The sequence below is a fragment of the Erinaceus europaeus genome, chromosome 3 (genome assembly GCF_950295315.1).
Source record: "Erinaceus europaeus chromosome 3, mEriEur2.1, whole genome shotgun sequence".
Lineage (NCBI taxonomy): Eukaryota > Metazoa > Chordata > Mammalia > Eulipotyphla > Erinaceidae > Erinaceus > Erinaceus europaeus.
The window spans coordinates 73,118,064-73,138,960 of record NC_080164.1 but is presented as its reverse complement, the minus strand read 5'-3'; positions in this window follow the sequence as shown (position 1 = coordinate 73,138,960).

Below are 20,897 nucleotides of genomic sequence, written 5' to 3'. Positions count from 1 at the left end.
TCACCTATTTGGGAACTACGCTCTTCCTTGATCCAGCTTTATGGTCCTTTTTGAAGTCATGACATCATCTCCCCAAACAATAACCTGGATCCACCTGCATATCAAATGTCAGGCTCAGAAATAAAGAAAAAGAATAGTATAGTCATGGGCCCTTTGGAATATAACTAAAATAGGCCTACTAATTATCTATAAAATGAAGACCTCCAACCCTTCATCTGAACTATTCCAGCCTTTAGGTTCATGTTTAGTCAACAATTTGTTTGGCTTTACATGTTAACTCTTTTTTTCAGTCACCAGGTTCTAGATGCTAACTGATGCCAACTGGACTTCCCTGGGCAGACAACCCCGTCAATGTACCCTGGAGCCCTGCTTCTCCAGAGCCCCGCCCCACTAGAGAAAGAGAGAGACAGGCTGGGAGTATGGATGGACCTGTCAACACCCATGTTCAGTAGGGAAGCAATTACAGGAGCCAGACCTTCCACCTTCTGCATCCCACAGTGACCTTGGGTCCATACTCACAGAGGGATAAAGAATAGGCAAGCTATCAGGGGAGCAGATGGGATACAGAGTTCTGGTAGTGGGAATTGTGTGGTATTGTACCCCTCTTATCCTATGGTTTTTGTCAGTGTTTCCTTTTTATAAATAAAAATTTTAAAAAGTAACAAAAAGACTCTGGGGTAGGGGGAGGGTTTAGGTCCTGGAGCATGATGGCAGAGGAGGACCTAGAGGGGGTTGAATTCTTATGTAGAAAACTAAGAAATGTAAGGGATGTACAAACTATTGCATTTTACTGTTGACTGCAAGCAAACCAGTAATCCTCCTATAAATTAAAAAAAAAAAAAAGTCATCACTCCAGAGATCACCACGCACCTTGGACCTATCTAAGAATGTCTGGGAGGGAGTTGGGTGGTAGTGCAGCGGGTAAAATGCAAGGACCGGCCTAAGGACCCTGGTTCGAGCCCCCAGCTCCCCACCTGCCAGGGGGTCGCTTCACAGGTAGTGAAGCAGGTCTAAAGGTGTCTATCTTCCTTTCCCCCTCTGTCTTCCCCATTTCTCTACATGTCTCTCTGTCCTATCCAACAACAACGACATCAAAAACAACAATAATAACTACAACAATAATAAATAAAATAAGGGCAACAAAAAGGGAAGATAAATACTTAAAAAAAAAGGTCTGGGGCCTGCAAGATAGCTCACCTGAGAGGGTGCCTGCTTTGCCATGCATATGACCCATGTTTGAGCCCAGCTGCCACTGCACTGATCAGATCTTAGGGAGAATGTCTTTGCCACTCCCTCTGTTTCTATCTGGAAAAATTGGCCCCCAATGTGGTGAAGTCCCAGAACTTACAAACAAAACAAAAAAAAAAAGAAAGAAAGAAAGAAAGAAAGAAAGAAAGAAAGGAAGGAAGGAAGAGAAAAGGAAAGAAAGTGAGATTGCAGAGGCCTCATGACCTCCCCAGTCTGTGGCTTTTGTTGTCTGCTCCCTATTTCTCCACTGACAGTGGAAAACCTAGTCAAAAGAATGATCACCAGGGGCCACACAGGCAGGTCAGGGCAGAGAGATGCAGGTGTGACCCTTGCTCTCTAGAGGAAAGGGTTCTCTGTCCTTTCCCATTGCCCTCCTGGGTCAATTCAAGCAAGTTTCTGGAGCCACTGTGCATTGGGAGGCTCCTCAGCCCTCATCTTCCTGGGCCCAGGGCTCCCATTCCTTTAGGACAGATGTGTCTGTGTATGTGTCCTCTGCCCATTTGCTGCAAGTAGCTCTTGATAGCTCTTGGTGTTTTGCTTTTTGTCATCAGTGGGGCCTCACCACTCTAGACTAACTTTTTCAGATAGAAAGAGAGGAGAGAGAGAAAGACACCACAGTATCAGAGTTCCCTCCAATGCGGTGGGGCCTGGGCTCAACCTGGGTCATGTGCATGGAAAAGCAGAAACCCTCCCAGGTCTGGTCCTTAGTTTGGCTGGTTCCTTGCTCATGTGCCTAGGCAAACTGGCATTCCTTTAATTTCAAATAAACAGGGATATTACAATATCACTATTTGTGGAGTTTCCCCTGGTGCAGTCTATGGTACTCCCATGTGGTGCCAACGCTAGAACCCAGGTCCTCATATATGGTAAGGCATGTACCCCTACTGAGGACATCTTTTATGGTAGCACTTTACAGTCCTCTTTTAATACAGGCTCCAGTGACACCTCAGACAGCTCTGACAAACCAGCCCTGTGTCCCACAGAAGGTTCAAGTCTGGTTTCAGAACTTGGGTCTTTGGGGCAGCTGGCCAGTGGGGCAGGTCCTCAGGAGGGAGGTTAAGGCCTGTGATGCAGATCAGCAGGGAGAGGCTGAACCTGAACCTGACTGTGTGGGGTGAGACTGGGCCTGCAGAGCAGAGGGTAGGTGCTGGGAACATGGTGTTCTCAGGAAGCAGCACTTCCTGTTGCAAATATTGGCTTCTGGCCTCTGACAAACTTCCTGATATTGAACTGCATGGCCTTGGTGCTGGCACTCCCCATGCAGAGCAAGAGGGGCTCGCCTCTAGATCAGCCCTGAGTGGCAGAACACCCAGCCTGACTCCCTTGGGGGCAAATGCTGTGCTCCCACAGTGCAAATGAACTCCCTCACCAGCCCTATAAGGGGCAGAAAGCAGCTCCTCTAACTTAGTTTAGCCACATTAGTTACTTACCTATCAACAGATGCTCTGGGGAGTATTGGTGTGGGGGGGCAGGAGGGTACTTCTTTGAGCCTCAGCTTCCTTATCTATAAACAAGAACATTGGATCTCAGAGCCCCCTTTCAACTTCAACTTCTAGGACTCACTTTTGGGGCAGTTGGTGCCACATCAATAGCTCCTATGTCTTCCTAGGTTTGTTGTATGTGGATGTCCTAAGGACTCCAGTGGTAAGAAAGGGTCACCCTTCTCCAACAAGTCAGGAGGCCTGATGGAAGTATCAGATGCTGAATCTTCTGCTCCGGTGTGAGCTCTGCACAGCATTGACTGAGCCACTCCACATTCCTGGCTTTGAGCTAGGCATTGCTGAACTCAAACATCAACAATTGCTAGTCTAACTATGGAGACAGACAAGAGAGCCTCACTGAAGAGAAAGAGGTCGGTCATGAAGGTTTCACAGAAGAGATGACTCCTAGACTAGAGTTTAAAGGGAGAATAGGAATTCAAGGAGCAAGTCAAAGCCCACTTTACTTGTAGCGTGTTTAGACATTTGACACCACGAGACATAGGGGACTGCACAACAGTCTGTCCAGAGTAACCCGGAGCCTCCCCTTTCTGCTGACCTGGCTCATGGTGGGTGTGGCAACTTGTTCAAACACAGCAAAATGAAAGCAGGGTGTTTCCAGGGTGTGGTTTTTATTCCCCTACAACTTGCTTTTCTTTGCTTATAGACCAAATGGAGGCTTTATTTGCTGTTGACTTAGCCTAAGCCTTGACTTAGCCTCCAAACCCAGCATGGGCACCATAAGGCTCTGGCATCTGGACCCTGGGCTTAGGAGGGAAAAGGCCAGCAGGGGAAAACACTGACCCATCAGATCTGTGCCAGTGCTGACCAGCAGGCCTGAAAGTGCAGCCACTCCCCTTCCTGCTGATGAGTTCAGGCAAATTCCTTTACCTTGCCTTCTCAAAAACAGGGGTCATGACTGGGTTTGTATTGCACCAAAGTAAAAGACTCTGGAGTGGGGAGGAGAGTTCAGGTCCTGGAACATGATGGCAGAGGAGGACCTAGAGTAGGTGGAATTCTGATGTAGAAAACTATGAAATGTTATACATGCACAAACTACTGTTGTTTGCTTACTATATTTTATTGTTGACCAGAAACCATTAATCCTCCCAATTAAAAAAAATGGGAGTGGTAGTTGCAGGTTGTTGAGATGATTGAACTACAAAATACTGAAGACCAGTACCCAGGTGGATTACAAGGAGCCAGGAACTATTTTATGATGGTGATGATAAATAATGTTCCTAGTGCTCCTTAGTGAAGCCTGAGTACTAGCGTTCAGATCTTTAACTCACCAGTAGTCTGTCCAGTAGAGAAGAACATCCCCCTTGCCAGGCCAGTACCCCTGCCCCCAGGTTACATGTATGCTGAGAAGACAAGACAAGGTAGGGACAATAGACTCCTGTCCCGGGCACTGATCTACCAGAGAGTCAAAACAGCTCTTTGCTTTAATATACATGTGCTGGGAGTGGGGAAAAGTCTGGCCTGTGTGTATTGTCAGAGCAGTGTGTGTGTGTGTGTGTGTGTGTGTGTGTGTGTGTGTGTGTGTCTCTGTGTGTGTGTATGTATGTGTGTATGTGGGGGGGGGTCTCACCACCCAACCCCTGGAGCCAATCTGTGTTCCACAGCTGAAACCCTTTCTACCTGAGTCCCACCTTCCCAGCCACCACACCCACACCGCTAGCAGAGGCTCTAGTTCTGTTCTAGGTGCTCCTTGTGCTCCTTGTATCCTTCTGTTGCAGAATAAAAATAGTTCCTTATAGCCTTCAATTTATTAAAACTTTGATATGAATATCTGCCAGTGACTATGAAAACCAAAGCCACAGACTAGGCAATGGGTCTTTAAAGGACAGAGGAGTCACTCTTTAGAGTCATCCTAGGTACGAGGCTTTATGCCTAGGTGAACATGAACCCCTAAAATTGAAATTCTCTCCACATATAGCCAGCAATCTGTGGCATATCCTGAGCTGGGCAGGCCTACTGTTCCATCTCCTTTTGCCTTTACAGAGTCTTGTCTTAGAGACAATACAGTCCTTCTGGGCCCTTGAGTCTCAGTTACAGGATTACCTGGTACACACTGATTTGTTAGCTACAACCCTCAAAGGAAAGAGCACACGATCAGATCTTCACTTTCCCCAAAAGGCCACCATCTCAAATACAAAGTTAGCCATAACTGTCACCATTACCTCATCCAGCAACTAACTGTCAAGCTTCTTGTCCCTATGACCATGGAGAGAATGTCATAGTTACACCTGGCATAGGGCTGGAGACTGCCAAGCCACACCCTCCCCCACAATCAAGGGTGGCTACTGACTTCACACCGTGGTGTCTGTCTGCCTCCAATGTGGAAACCTGCTCTAGAATGCAGCAACATCTGCATTGAACTGACACACACACTCCATGGCAGTCTCTCCCCACACTTCTACCCCAGGATGAGAACTGAAAGCTCGTTTTCCCTAAGCACATCCCATGTGATTTTTGGTTCCAGCTAAACTGGCAGGTCGTGGCATAGTACCCACCCCACACACACCCTCAGCATCGCACAGCCAGTATGAATTCTTGGTAAACACTTGTGATAAGGAATTTGATCCCTGGAATAATGTAGGGAAAGTCAAGCTACCCATCAGGCAGAGCAGCATCCCTGCAGTCTCCAGCCTGAGCCCCAGCCATGTGAGGAGGAAGGTGAAGGGGAGCATGAAGGGAGAGTGATGTGATAGCAGAAGTGATCCCAATGGTCCAAGACCCTCACCTTTCAACTGGATGTTCTTCCTCTGACCTCACTTCCTTCCCCCTAGATAGTCCTCACTCCAACCTCACTTTGCACAATCAAGGAATTCCTGAAAAAATGCCAGGAAGTCAGTTTTTGGGAAATCATACTCATTTCTGAATGCCCAGTAGGGAAAGCTCTGTTGACATGCATCTTCTGACTCTTCTCAAAGGAGCACCTCCCCCCACAGCACCAGTTCACACAGCAGTTCACACAGCAGATGAGTCTCTCCAGCACTGTCTCCCCACTTCCTAAATCAAACGCTGCTCCCAGCCAATGGGATGGAAGGCACCTGGATGGAAGGCACAGGCCAGGCCAGTGCAGGAACCCTCCATCTGGAGGAGGAAAAGGACAAAAAGTGAGATGTCTGCCCTTTGCTGGCAGGACCTCAGGCCCCAGCTCTGTGAGTCACAGGCAGTGAGTCAGCCCTGCATTGTTTGCACTGATGATCTTGGAGGAAGCTGATGGCAAACATGGACTTTCCTCATCTTGCTCGTGTTTGTGAGTCTGGGTATGTGCGTGCAGTCTAGGTTACAAGTGTAAGTAGAGTAGAACGTACCTGGGAAATAGCTATTTCCTGAGACGTTGGGATAAGTATTAATGCCTTTCAGTCACAAGTTTGTGTCCTAAAAATAACAGGACTGGATTGTCAGGCTTCAGCCTCTAAAACTATCCCTTAGTGGAACAGCAGAGATGAAAGGCCTTGGGCTCAGCTCACAGCTCTTTGCCTGTCTGAACACCTGAATTCCCCTTGGGTCAGCTTCAAAAGAATCTGTCACCTTTCAAATATCTATCATGAGGGAAATCAAGACTGGATCCTATTTGTTTTCTGAATTGGGGAGCACTATAAAGAACAGCCACCCTGCAAGTTGAGAGGCTTGCTTCTGAATTGGCTACAATGCACCTTACTAGCAACAACTAAAACCTTTCCAGCTGGCTTTAGCAACCTTAAGAATTAAGGGTTTCTTTATTTTTTATTTTTATTTGTAAAATGGAAATATTGACAAGACCATAGGATAAGAGGGGTACAATTCCCACCTGTGGGAATCAGGTGGAGGGCAGATGGTTAAGAGCACATGGTGTATAGTGCAAGGACTGGCGTGAGGATCCCAGTTCGAGCCCCTGCTGGCTCCCCACCTGGAGGGGGAGTTGCTTCACAGGCGGTGAAGCAGGTCTGCAGGTGTCTGTCTTTCTCTCCTCCTTTCTGTCTTCCCCTCTTTTCTCCGTTTTTCTCTGTCCTATCCAACAACGACAACAATGATAACTACAACAATTTTTTTTTAAAAAAAGGGTAACAAAAGGGAAAATAAATAAATATATATTTTTAAAAATTAAAGGGAGTTGGGCGGTAGCGCCGCAGATTAAGCACAGGTGGCGCAAAGTGCCAAGGACCGGCATAAGGATCCTGGTTCAAGCCCCCGGCTCTCCACCTGCAGGGGATCAGCTTTGCAGGTGTCTATCTTTCTCTCCCCTCTCAGTCTTCCCCTCTTCTCTCCATTTCTCTCTGTCCTACCCAACAGCGACATCAATAACAACAACAATAATAACTACAACAATAAAACAAGGTCAATAAAAAAGAATAAATAAATAAGTTTTTTTTATTTTAAAAAGTTGGAAAAAAATCCTACCTATATCCCATACCCTCCCTTGAAAGATTTCCTATTCTTTATCCCTCTGGGAGTATAGACTCAGGATCATTATGGGGTGCAGAAGGTGGAAGGGAAGGTCTGGCTTCTGGAATTGCTTCCCTGGTGACCATGGGCATTGGCAGGTCAATCCATATTCCCAGCCTGTCTCTCTCTTTCCGTAGTGGGACAGGGCTCTGGGAAGGCGCGGCTCCAGAACTCATTGGTGGGGTCATCTGCCCAGGGAATTCAGGTTGGCATCATGGTAGCATCTAGAACCTGGTGGCTGAAAAAGAGTTAAGATATAAAGCAGAACAAATTGTTGACTAATCATGAACCTATAAGTAAGAATATAGCAGATGAAGATTTGGGGTCTCTGTTTTAGAAAAAGCTAGTAGGTCTATTTTAGGTATAGTCCAACAGGCCCATAACTTTACAAGTTTTTGCCTGTGCCTGACAGCTAACATGCAGGTAGACCCAAGTTATTGTCTGGGGAGATGATGTTATAGTTGGAAAAAGGACTAGAAAGCTGGATCAGGAGAGAGAGTAGCTCCCAAATATGGGGAGAATATATAAATATTGTTAACTGTCAACCCTATCGATTTGATCTGGGGCCCATAGTCAACACAGGAGCCATTGTAGCCTCTGTATCCCTGTACGTCTAGGCTCACATTCTGTGGTCACTGCTAGGAACATTCTAGGCTTCACTAAATTCGGGACCCATCTTCCTCGAGTGGTAGAGTATGTTGCCCACCCTCCCTTCAGAGAATGGAACAGTCCCTACCATTATTGATCTACATTGGGGGCAACTTGCATACAAGTTTTTATAGATAAATATGAAATCAAACGGTACTCCAATTATTATTCATCTGTTACTTTCATTCAACATCATTACATTTTTCTCACATTAATAAAGCTAGACTGTGGGACAAGGAGATGGCTAGAGCACAGGACTTGGGTGCCTGAAGACCCAGCTTCAATCTCTGGCTCCTTTATATACAAAAACTGGGAAGTACTTTGGTCTCTGTGCTTCTTTCTCACTCATTAAAGTGAATCTATCAAAGTAAATAAATATAAATTGAAAACTTCATTGTTAGTAGTGTTCCCACCATAAGGATATACCAGGGCTAAGTGTGTGTGTGTGTGTATGTGTGTGTGTGTGTGTGTGTGTGTGTGTGTTTCTTTCTGGGATAGAAAGTTTGTCATTTTTACACTGAAAACACCACCAGAAATGAATACTGTTGTGTGTGCATCTTGACTGAAAATTTCCCTCTGATAAATTAGAGTAGCATGACTGGATTAAAGGATAAGCATTGGGAGTCAGGTGGTAGCACTGCGGGTTAAGCGTATGTGGTGTGAAGTACAAGGACTGGCATAAGGATCCCGGTTCAAGCCCCCAGCTCCCCACCTACAGGGGAGTCGCTTCACAGGCGGTGAAGCAGGTCTGCAGATGTTTATTTCTCTCCCCCTCTCTTTCTTCCCTTCCTCTCTCCATTTCTCTCTGTCCTGTCTAACAACAATGACATCACTGACAACAACAACAATAATAACTACAACAATAAAAGAAAATTAAAACATAAATAAAGGACAAGCATTTGGGGTTTGTTGCTGCTGCTGCTGCAATTGTCTTAGTTTTGTTTTGTTTTATGGAGAACACCTAGCTATTTTCCAACCAAAGAATGGAATGAACTTCACCCCAGCACCTTGTGAAAGTGCACACTCCCTCACCATCTAACCAATACTGGATCCCATGATCCTACCAATGCTTCTCAAAGGCAACAGGTGACCAACATTTCCCTCCATTGCTTAAAATAAAACTTCACAGAAAGAAGATCAAACTCCCTGGCAAGGGACTGGCGCACTTATTGAACACCTTTACAAGGTACCAGCATGAGATATATTTGCTCTAACCCCACAAGATAGCTGTTGTTGGGGATGGGGGAGGGCAGTGGTGTACCAGGTTAAGCATACATAGTGCGAAGAGCAGGGATCAGCACAAGGATCCCAGTTCAAGCCCCTGACTCCCCACTTGCAGGGGATCACTTAACAAGCAGTGAAACAGGTCTGCAGGTGTCTTTCTCTCCCCCCTCTGTATTCCCTTCCCTCTCTCAATTTCTCTCTGTCCTATCCAACAACAAACAGCAGCAACAACAACAGCAATAGCAGCAACAACAACAATGGGAAAAAAGTGGTCTCCAGGAGCAGTGGATTCGTAGTGTAGTCACTGAGCCCCAGTGATAACCTTGGAGGCAAAAAAAAAAAAAAAAAGATAGCTTTTGTTTCCGCTTTACAAATAAGCTAGTGGAATATTATGAAATTAGATAACCTTCCAATGTCACATAGCAGAGAAATGGCCAAAGTTAGGCTCTGCCTTCAAATCTGAGGAAAAGTCCCGTGACCTGACCTCTAGCCATTTAGCTTCTGGAAACACAATCTGGCTTTAATCTACATCTTTCAGCCTTATCCCATCCCACGCTTACCTTGACCAAGCCCTACACTTTAACCACACCCTTGATGTATGTACTCTGTCTGTGAGCACAGGTTCTGCTAGGTGGTAAAATCAGAGATGTTCTTTTATTGCCTATCTACACTTTCTACCAAGATAAATAATACTGTTTAATAAACAGGCCTTTTTAAATTTAAAAATACTCATTTGCAAGATTTTCTTGAGGAAGAAAGAGAATCCTCTCCAGTGTGGCTCAATTTACACACAAACACAGAGAACCTAGGACTGGTGGGGCCATAGGCTGTAGGCAGGAGGGAACAGAATATCTCAGAAATATCCTATGGCCTTCCAAGTTCACAAGAAAAGGCTGGAGCCAAGTTCACCCACATTCAATTCTCCCACAGCAGGCTCCTGGCCTCGAAAGATGTCCCGGAGCTATAGCTGGCCTCTGTTCCTCAGGAACTTGACCTCCTCCAACTCAGGCCAGCTGACTCAGGACACCCTCATTAAACCATGCCCTGGGGAAATAGCTAGAACCCAGTGACTCCAGAGACTGCAGCTGGAGTGGCCCGACCCCAAGATAAGCAAAAGGAGGACTAAGGAGTCAGGACAGTCCGCATCAAAGAAGAGTAGACTCCATTTAGTGACAGGGGTAAGAGCCTGGGAACACTGCTCAGGGGAGTTGGGCAAGTCACAGGGTTCAGCTAAGAGAAAGGTAGAAAATCCAGGGAATACCCCTAAGGGAAAAGGAGAGGTAGAGAGGGGCAGGGGCTTCCCCCACTATACCCACATCTACATGCATGTTCCATAACACACACTTTTTCCTAGGATTTCTGCAATACATACTTAAAGAGGAAATGCAGAATATTGTGGATGGATGGGAGGATGGATGGATGGATGGATGGATGGATGGATGGATGGATGGATGGATGGATCTGTAGACAAATGGATGTCTAAATAAAGCAATGAATGAACATACTGAGGTACAGTGAATAAATAAGCTTGGTTCCTTTGGAAGTCAGTAAATACCAAGGTGAATCAAGTATCATAAAGATGCCTATACACATTGAGTCCTTAATCCTATTCTTTAAAAACTGCTCTTGTGGAAATAAGTCAGAGGAAGGAAATATACTCTGACTCCAAAAAGGTTCCAGTAACTCTGCTCCTACTATAGTAGAACTCAAAAGGCTTAGTGAGCAACGACCTGAGACTAAAGAGTAAATTATAGTAAATGGTATAGTAAATGCAGCTATTCAAGTGGTCATCAGAATGGCAATGTAAAACAGATTGCCAGCCAAATCTTTGAAATATTACACTATTCATAGAAAATCATTTTAAATGTGTAAATCTGTCAAGTTATGGTTTTAAAAAATCAGGTGGACCACACCTGTAGACAACTAATCTTTGACAAAGGTGCCCAGACTATTAAATGGGGGAAAGTGAGTCTTTTCAACAAATGGTGTTGGAAAAAATGGCTTGAAACACGCAGAAGAATGAAACTGAACCACTATATTTCACCAAACACAAAAGTAAATTCCAAGTGGATCAAGGACCTGGATATTAGACCATAAACTATTAGATACATATAGGAAAATATTGGCAGAACTCTTTTTTGCATAAATTTTAAAGACATCTTCAATGAAACAAATCCAATTGCAAAGAAGAGTAAGGCAAATATAAACCTATGGGACTACATCAAATTAAAAAGCTTCTGCACAGCTAAAGAAACCAATACCCAAACAAAGAGACTTCTCACAGAATGGGAGAAAATCTTTACATGCCATACATCAGACAAGAGGCTAATAACCAAAATATATAAAGAGCTTGCCAAACTCAACAACAAGAAAACAAATGACCCCATCCAAAAATGGGGAGAGGACATGGACAGAATATTCACCACAGAAGGATCCAAAAGGCCGAGAAACACATGTAAAAATGCTCCAAGTCTTTGATTGTCAGAGAAATGCAAATAAAGACAACAATGAGATATTACTTCACTCCTGTGAGAATGTCATTCATCAGAAAAGGTAGCAGCAACAAATGCTCCAGAGGTTGTGGAGTCAAAGGAACCCTCCTGCACTGCTGGTGGGAATGTAAATTGGTCCAACCTCTGTGGAGAACACTCTGGAGAACTCTCAGAAGGACAGAAGTGGACCTACCCCATGATCCTGCAATTCTTTCTCTGGGGATAGATCCTAAGGAACTCAACACACCCATTCAAAAAGATTTGTGTATACCTATGTTCATAGCAGCAAAATTTGTAATAGCCAAAACCTGGAATCAACCCAAGCAAGTTGTGGTGTATATATACACAATGGAATACTACTCAGCTATTAAAAATGGCGAATTCACCATTTTCAGCCCATCTTGGATAGAACTTGAAGAAAACATGTTAAGTGAAATAAGTCAGAAACAAAAAAAGAAAGAAAGAAAGAAAGAAAGAAAGAAAGAAAGAAAGAAGTCAGAAACAGAAGGATGAATATGAGATTATCTCACTCTCAGGCAGAAGTTGAAAAACAAGATCAGAAGAGAAAACACAAGTAGAACCTGAACTGGAGCTGGTATATTGCACCAAAGTAAAAGACCCTTGGGTGGGTGGGTCGGGGGAGAGTACAGGTCCTGGAAAAGGATGACAGAGGACCTAGTGGGGGTTGTATTGTTATGTGGAAAACTGAGAAATGTTATGCATGTACAAACTATTTTATTTACTGTCGACTGTAAAATCCCCCAATAAAGAAATAAAAATTTAAAAACTGCTACCCATAGAAATAAAAATTAAACTATTACACATTTGTCAGATCAAGCACACCAAGAAAATGGGGAAATCCACCCAGAATGTCCTCAACTCCTGATTAAGTCAAGCCTGGACTCTGGCATGACAGCCCAAACATAGTTACTCAGGCAGAACCCAAAGTAGAACTTTGGGAGGAAGTCCAGAGGACTCTGCTGTGCCTTGCCTCTTGAGAAAGGACCCATAAATTCAGATGCACTGAGGTTAGAGCACCTTCTGTGGGCCAATAACTTCATGGACATTTTGATGGCAGATAAGGACATGTTGCAACTCAACTAGTCCTTATAAGTGTCCACTGATAATGTCATTAACCGTACTTGACAAATGGGAGCACTAAGGCACTGAGAATTACGTAACTGGGCCTGAGGTCAATTAGCTGATAGGTGGTATGGGCAAGATGGCAAGTTGTCAACACCTGATTTGGCCTGTGTAGGCCACCATATTAATAGCTGCAGACTTGAGGTCATAATACAAAGGTCTCTGGCTTCACTCCAGGCAGGGCTCTTTCCAGAGAGTAAAATAATGGTTTTCCAGCATCTGACAATTTCCTCTTGGTAAGCTGGTATTTCTGCTGCTCTAGAGCAGGGGACTCAGTCTGAATCAGCCCCAGGACTGTGCACGGCCATCTGCTCTCTCCCCAATGAGACACTCTGTTCCCTAACTCTTTTCTTAGGAGTTCTGAATTCTTCACCCAGACCCTGGGAAGTTCCCTCCCTCAAACTCTGTTCCCAAGGGGGCTGTTCGGAGTGCCCTTATCTCCATGTGTGAAGGGTCTGGATTTCTTTTTTTTTTATATTTATTTATTCTCTTTTGTTGCTCTTGTTGTTTTATTGTTGTAGTTATTGATGTCGTCATTGTTGGATAGGCCAGAGAGAAATGGAGAGAGGAGGGGAAGACAGAGGCGGAGAGAAAGATAGACACCTGCAGACCTGCTTCACCGCCTGTGAAGCAACTCCCCAGCAGGTGGGGAGCCAGGGGCTTGAACCGGGATCCTTACGCTGGTCCTTGCGCTTTGCACGGCGTGCACTTAACCCGCTGCTACCTCCGGACTCCCGAGTCTGGATTTCTCTCCTGAGTCCCAAGCCTGGAACAATGGTTCGAACAGTGAAACTAGTTCTGTGGCAGGCACAGCTAGCTTAACTTCTGTGCCCTATTTCCGTACGTGTCAATAGGATGAGTGTATATACATAGTCCTTAGATCTAGCTGCCTCAGAAGACTGACTGCAAGAGAGGAGACTGCAACCTAGAGAGACATATAAAGGATGAGTCTGGGGCTGAAACCAGGTCCTGGGACACATATAAAGGATGAGTTCCTTCATGCTTAAGGAACCAGTATGAACCCCCTCCTAACAGTATTAATGACCAGCCGTAATTGAGCTGTTCTGAGTTCAGTTCACAAGTGTTACAAGTGTTACAAGGTAATTTGTGACCCCCTCCCCTTAAGCCCCTCCCCATGCCCCACCTTCAACTTTCCAGGTTCTTACTATTGAGGAAAAAAATGGGGGGTGAACATTCAGCGCTTATCCATCTACTGTTTATTTCCCTTGAATCAGAGCCTGGCACATTCAGAGATTTTACTATACCAGGCTGATTTTTCACTCAGATATACAGAGAAGGAAGAGACACCAGAGACACCTTACATAGTGCAGGGGCTGAAACCTGGCCTTCACACATAGCAAGACATAACCTGGTGAGCTCTCTCTTGCCCACTGGAAAATATTTAACCCAACACAAGAATGGCCAATGGGTACAGGAACCATCTCTGTGTTAAGAGAATTAGAGGCAGCTAGGAGGCAACACACCCATATTATGATGTGCAAGGACCAGGGTTCGAGTCCCCGCTTCTCACCTGCAGGAGGGATGCTTCACAAACAATGAAATAGGTCTGCAGGTGTTTTATCTTTCTCTCCCCCTCTACATCCTCCTCTCAGTTTCTCTATCCTATCAAATAACATAAATAAATAGAAAACAAATGGCCACTGAGAGCAGTGAATTTGTAGTGCTGGCTCCAAGCCCCAGGGATAACCCTGATGGCAATTAAATAAAATTAAAGAATTATGCATTAAGTTTACTTAGAAAATAGCTATTTAAGATATTTCACTGGCGCATAGTCTGTCACAGGCTGTGTACAGAATTTATGCTGGACTTCCCTTTTGATGCTGCCTCACCAAAAAATTGGATACATTGAGAACTTCAAGGTGTTTTTTTTGTTGTTGTTTGGAGGGGGGGGATGTGTGTGTGTGGGGGGAGGAGGAAGCAGATCCAGTCCCCACTGAGTCAGTTGGCCTGGAAGTCCACTGCATGGCCGGTGACTCACTGTCCAAGGACATGACTTCATTCCCTGAGGATACCACCACAGGCTCCCAAGAGAGGCAAAGCCAAGTAACTGAATTCTTATGGTCTTTAGTCCCACCCTATAGCTTGTAACTGGTCAGGTGGTGCTTGCAGCATCAGTGGACTCTCCCTCACAATTGGTTTCCTGGCACCACTGAAGGCTGGTAGGTGATCTTTTGCAATGCACAGTGGATCTGCTGGTTTGGGCTGGTTTTCTGTGGTCCTTACTACAGAAACAACCTACATGTCCTTTTCCATGCAAACTTGTGTAGTTCCCAACATGGAGGCTACATGTATAACTCCTTTTATTAACAAATATTTACTCAGCTCTGTGGCAGATACATATGACCCTACCATTGCTTCTCAAAGGCAACAGGTGACCAACATTTCCCTCCATTGCTTAAAATAAAACTTCACAGAAAAAAGATCAAACCCCCTGGCAAGGGACTGACACACTTACTGAACACCTTTACAAGGTACCAGCATGAGATATATTTGCTCTAACCCCACAAGATAGCTGTTGCTGGGGCTTAGGGGGGCAGTGGTGTACCAGATTAAGGGCACATAGTGCAAAGAGCAGGGACCAGCACAAGAATCCCAGTTCAAGCTCCCGAATCCCCACCTGCCTCAATTTGAGATCCCCTGGGGATTGAGCGGCAGGTAGTAGAAATGGAAGCCATCGGGTTGCACAAACAAATTTCCAAAACCATCAAAGTTGCCCCAGCAAGAGACACAGCCATCATCTTTTATTACCAGAGTCCTGCTCATCTCTGGTTTATGGTGGTGCTAGGGACTGAACCTGGATCCCAGGAGCCTTAGACATAAGTCTCTTTGCATAACCATTATGCAGTCTCCCCTGCCTTCTTTTATTTTTTTTTAGGATAGAAACAGGCAGGAAGAGAAGGTGAAAGAGATCACAGCACTGAAGCTTCCTTCAATGTGCTGGCCCCTGGCTCAAACCTGGGTTGCATGCATGGCAAAGAAACAGGTTAACCAAGTGAGCTATTTCACTGGCCCCAGTCATAGTCTGTTACAGGCTATGTACAAAAGTTATGCCAGACATCACTTTTGATGCCGCCCCACCAGATAGTTGGATAAACTGAGAACTTCAAGGTGCTTTTTTTGGGGGGGAGGGGTGGGGGGAGCATATCCAGTCCCCACTGAGTCAGTTGGCCTGGAAGCCCACTGCATGGCCTGTGACTCACTGCCCAAGGACATGACTTCATTCCCCGAGGATGCCACCACAGGCTCCCAAGGAAGCAGATGATGACTGTGACACAGAAGCTAAAAGCCTCAATTATCCTTAGTGACAGGAACATGGGGCAGTTTTATGAAGAGAGAAATAGTTTGCCTTGTAAATCTCAGCACTGGGAGGTGACCATGGTCACATCCTTGATAGCCTGAGCGACAGCATCAGGCTTTACACCACTTATTCAGTCCTAAGGAAAGGCTGCGGCAGCTAGCAGAAAGCGTAGAAGCTCAGGTGTGTGTGTCTGGTCCCCAACTTTCTCGGCTGGGAGGTATCTGTGAGAGTATTTTAAAGGTCCAGTTGCCCAGATCTGGAGGTTCTCTATCCCATAGATTCTGGTGTAACTGGTTTGGACTGGAGTCGGAGATTGAGGGCTTTAAAAGAAGCCCATGTTAAATCTTTAGCCAAGGTCGAGAACAGACCGTACAACACACTGTTGTCTGTCACTGAATCAAACATTAAACTTTTTGTTGTTGTTATAGGATCTTCTTTCTCCCCCCACCCCCCCCATACAAAATTAGAGACAGAAAGAAACAACAACAACACCACAAAGCTTACCCCAGTGTGGTGGGGGCCAGGTCAGGACCTGGGTCATACATATGACAAAGCAGGCACACACTACCCAAGTGAGCTACTTTGTGGGTCCCTAAAACCAAGCTTTTAGAAAGTGCAGCTGGTGGGAGTCGGGCTGTAGCGCAGCGGGTTAAGCGCAGGTGGCGCAAAGCACAAGGACCGGCATAAGGATCCCGGTTCGAACCCCGGCTCCCCACCTGCAGGGGAGTCGCTTCACAGGCGGTGAAGCAGGTCTGCAGGTGTCTATCTTTCTCTCCTCCTCTCTGTCTTCCCCCATCTCTCTCCATTTCTCTCTGTCCTATCCAACAACAACAATAATAACTATAACAATAAAACAAGAAGGGCAACAAGAGGGAATAAATAAATAAAATAAATATTTAAAAAATGAATAAAATATTTAACATTTATTTACAATAAATAAATAAAAGTGCAGCTGGTAAGAGAAAACCATAGGATAGTTTGTGCCATCATTTATATAGGAAGTTGTACTACTAACACCCTACTCCCCATAGGCAGCAGAGACCCTAGGAAGAGGCCAGGGTGGGAGACATGGCACTTGCGAGCGCAGCAGCTGTCCCCAACTTTAGCCTGGAAACAGAATCTCTTCCCAACAGTGCATGTGACCCCCTGGACCTGTCCCTCCTCCATCCGGGACTTCACCAGGGCTTGGCATCTGCACAATTCCACTGTTCCGGGCAGATTTTTTCAGATAGAAGTTTGACAGACAGTAAGACAAGACAAACACTAGAGCACTGTTCCAATATTCATGAGGCTTCTCCTTCCAAGATGCTCGTAAGTGTTAACTAGAGGCTTGAACCTAGTCCTCTTGCACTGGCAAAGTATATGCTCTACTCAGTGAGCTAACTCCTGCCTTTTCTTCTCCCTTTCTCGACCCTCAGCCACAAATGTTCCTGCAGTGACAGGATCGTCAGTCCTAGAGCTCCCATTCATTCCGTTTATATTCATTAATTCCCTCCAGCATGTGGCACTTCTGGGGAGTGGACCCAAACATGCCAGCAAATCAAAGCCCAGAAAGACAAGCTGGAGAAGTACTGCTGGAGAACAGAAGTTTCTTGGTTGTGAGTGGTCCATTCAAATATGGGTTACTTGTGATTGGTTGGCTCTGCTCAGGTGATGGTAAGCCGTCATCTATACGTATTTGTGATAGGCTGATGTCTCTCAGGTGATGTTGCGTCATTGGGTACGCTCCACCCTCCACACTACCACGTGCTGGCTCCGCGACTTCCGGCTGCGACTACTGTAGTCCACCAGGCCTCCTCTGGACACAGCATTTAGTATCTGGTACCCATCTAGTTGATGAGCTGCCTCTAGTGGCACCAGTAAAGGTTCAGAAGCGCCTCTAAGCGATTTCATGTTCAGTCCCTGTTATACATGGGCAAATTCGATAGTTTTCCCAGTTTTCTTGGCTATTAATAAACAGTGCTATTTTCTTCTCTTAAAACTCCTAGTTCAAATCCTTTCTTAAATAAAAAATTAAAAAAATAAATTAAAAAAAAAAAAAACTCCTAGTTCAGTGGAATATCAAAGCCCGAAACCCTCATCCACTTTAAACATCTTCACTCCCTACCATAAACCATTCCCAGGTGAAGCCACTCACTGTCCCACGCCAGCTGACTACTGGGAAGATTGTGTTTGTTTTCAGTTGCTGCTGGGGGTGGGGGTGAGGCGGTACAGGTGGGACTGAGAATTGGGGACTGGACCAAGAAGGCTCCCTTAAAGAATGACAAGACGGGGGCTGAGCGACAGTGCAGCGGGTTAAGCGCCTGTGGCACAAAGCGCAAGGACCGTCATAAGGATCCCAGTTCAAGCCCCTGGCTCCCCACCTGCGGGGGGGGGGGGGGGGGGGGTGTCACTTCACAAGTGGTGAAGCAGGTCTGCAGGTGTCTTGTCTCCCCTCCTCTCTCGATTTCTCTTTGTCCTACCCAACTACAACGACAGCAGTAGCAACAACAACAATAATAACCACAACGATAAACCACAAGGACAACAAAAGAGGGGGGGAATACAGATGAATAAATGACTTAATTAAAAAAAAAACTGACAGGACACTTTAAACTGTGTTCACCACTTGGTTACATAATGCTCATTTTTGTAATTTCTGTGTTGTTTTTTTTTTCTTTTCCTTCCCCCAGCCACCAGAGTTACCTGCTGGTGGACCTGGCTTTGTTTAATACAGTGGGTGAGAGGCGAGAGACAGAGGGAGAGAAACAGCACAGTATTGCTCCACCGCTCTTGACTCCCCTCATGCAAGTGGTCTCATATGGTAGCCAGGTGCTCAGGAATAGTAAGGAAGGGGTCAAGTTTATGCTTCCCTGGCCACTGTTAGTTTTCTAATAAAATCACTTAAAGATAGGAAGTCTCATTTGAGCACAGTTTATTTCTCTGCGTTACATTTGTTGTACTTCCTACCCTTCAATAAAAATAAAAGGAATAAAGCCAACTGTGTAACAGTTGATACAGTCCAGAAAAGTGTTCATTAATTCATTCAACAAATATTTAGCTAGTGCCTGCTTCTATCTGAAGTGCTTATTGACATACGTTGGATACGTCAAGAAGTACAATAGATACAGAACCTACATGCAGACTTTACAGTTCACTGGGTTGTCAGACAAATCTGGTATATTGGGATACAAAAAGATAAGAAGAAAACAACAGTGACCAGGGAAATGGCTCAATGGGTAGAGTACAGGACTTGCTTGAGTGTCCAGACTTGATCCCAAGCACAACATATGCTGGAGCTAAGCAGTGCTCTAGTTTCTGAATCTTTCTCACTCCCTCTCTCCTTCTCCCTTCCATCATTTTGCTGTCTCTCTCTCTTGCTCTCGCTCTCCCCCCCAACACAAGCTCTCTGTCTTATTCACAAAATAAATATTTTATTAAAAGATAAAAACATAACTCACTGGTCATCTCAAAGCCTGTAGATATCCATGATCACGATGTGACTTTTCAGTATTAATGTTATAATTCTTCGTATACATAGCATTCATTGTATTGTGATTGCTTTCCCAGATCAACTATTTTTAACAAACTGAGTTCAGTATTTCAAAATGTGACTGAATCACAAATATCTTAACCATGGAATCTGTAAAGCTGAAAGAGTTCTACAGGGGTAGATAGCATAATAGTTATACAAAGATACTGTCATGCCTGAGGCTCCAGTCCCAGGTTCAGTCCCCAACAGCATTATAAGCCAGAGCTGAGCAGTGCTCTGGTAAAATAAATAAATAAATAAATAAATATAAAAATAAAAATTCTTACGAGTGCCTGTTCTGTCTGTTGGTGTGTAAAGTGAGTATAAAAAGCAGAAAGTAGGAGCGGAGGGTAGATAGCATAATGGTTATGCAAACAGACTCTCATACCTGAGGCTCCAAAGTCCCAGGTTCAATCCCCCGCACCACCATAAGCCAGATCTGAACAGTGTTCTGGTTAAAAGATAATAAATAATAAAAAAAATTTAAAAAGCAGGAAGTGGTGGGAACTATAGCGTGTGGTGGTATTCTCCACCTAATGGCACACACATTTGGGGAAGAAAAGGTAAAATTGTGTGTTGGCCAAACATATCTATGGCAACCCTAAGCTTCCAGGTGTCCACAGTAAAGCCCCTGAAAGTCATCCCTACTGACAGATGAGGGCAACCGGGATCCCAGTAACATGAGGGTAACACCGTCTGCACAGCTACTACCAGCCAGGTCACCTCTGCTGACTCTGCATTCGGAATTATTTGATAATTGCTTCTATCTTATCAGCAAAGCCCAAGGTAGAGGGAACTAGCTGTAGAAGCTAACTTTTTCTTTTTTAGAGGGAAGACCTTATAATCCTTGTTGCTAAAATATTAACCCCTTTAACACCTTCTTTATGTGAAGGATGAATTTGGCTCAGACTTCCTTTCCTCCAACGCAGCCAAACTGATGCTGAATTTTAACTTTCTTTAAACTTTGGAAAGGTCTGGTGTGTGTCTTTAGTTGGGAGAGTTCCCCTGCCCCCCTTCCTTTTAATCAGCCCATAAGTCAGTATGCAGCTTGGGCAGTAAAGTTCATACTTTGAGAAACCAAAGACTAAATCACCGTCCACATTCACACCCAAAGTGGACAAGCTCGGCTTTCAAGAATCTGGTGTTTGTCTTGGAGAAAATGGAGAGCCTAACTGCAGCCAAGGGAAAGGAAAGAAAAGCCGCCTCAGCCCTGATCCCCTGCAAACACGCCAGCCATATGAGCAGCACCCAGGCAGTGGCAGGATACAGTCAGGGAACATCTGTGCAGGGCTGTCAGTCCAGCTTTGTTCTCTGTGTGTTTGAGTAAGTGAAGTCAATTAACTGAATTGCCCAGGTAACAATACTTCACCACCCACCCATCCATCCAGGGTGCTACA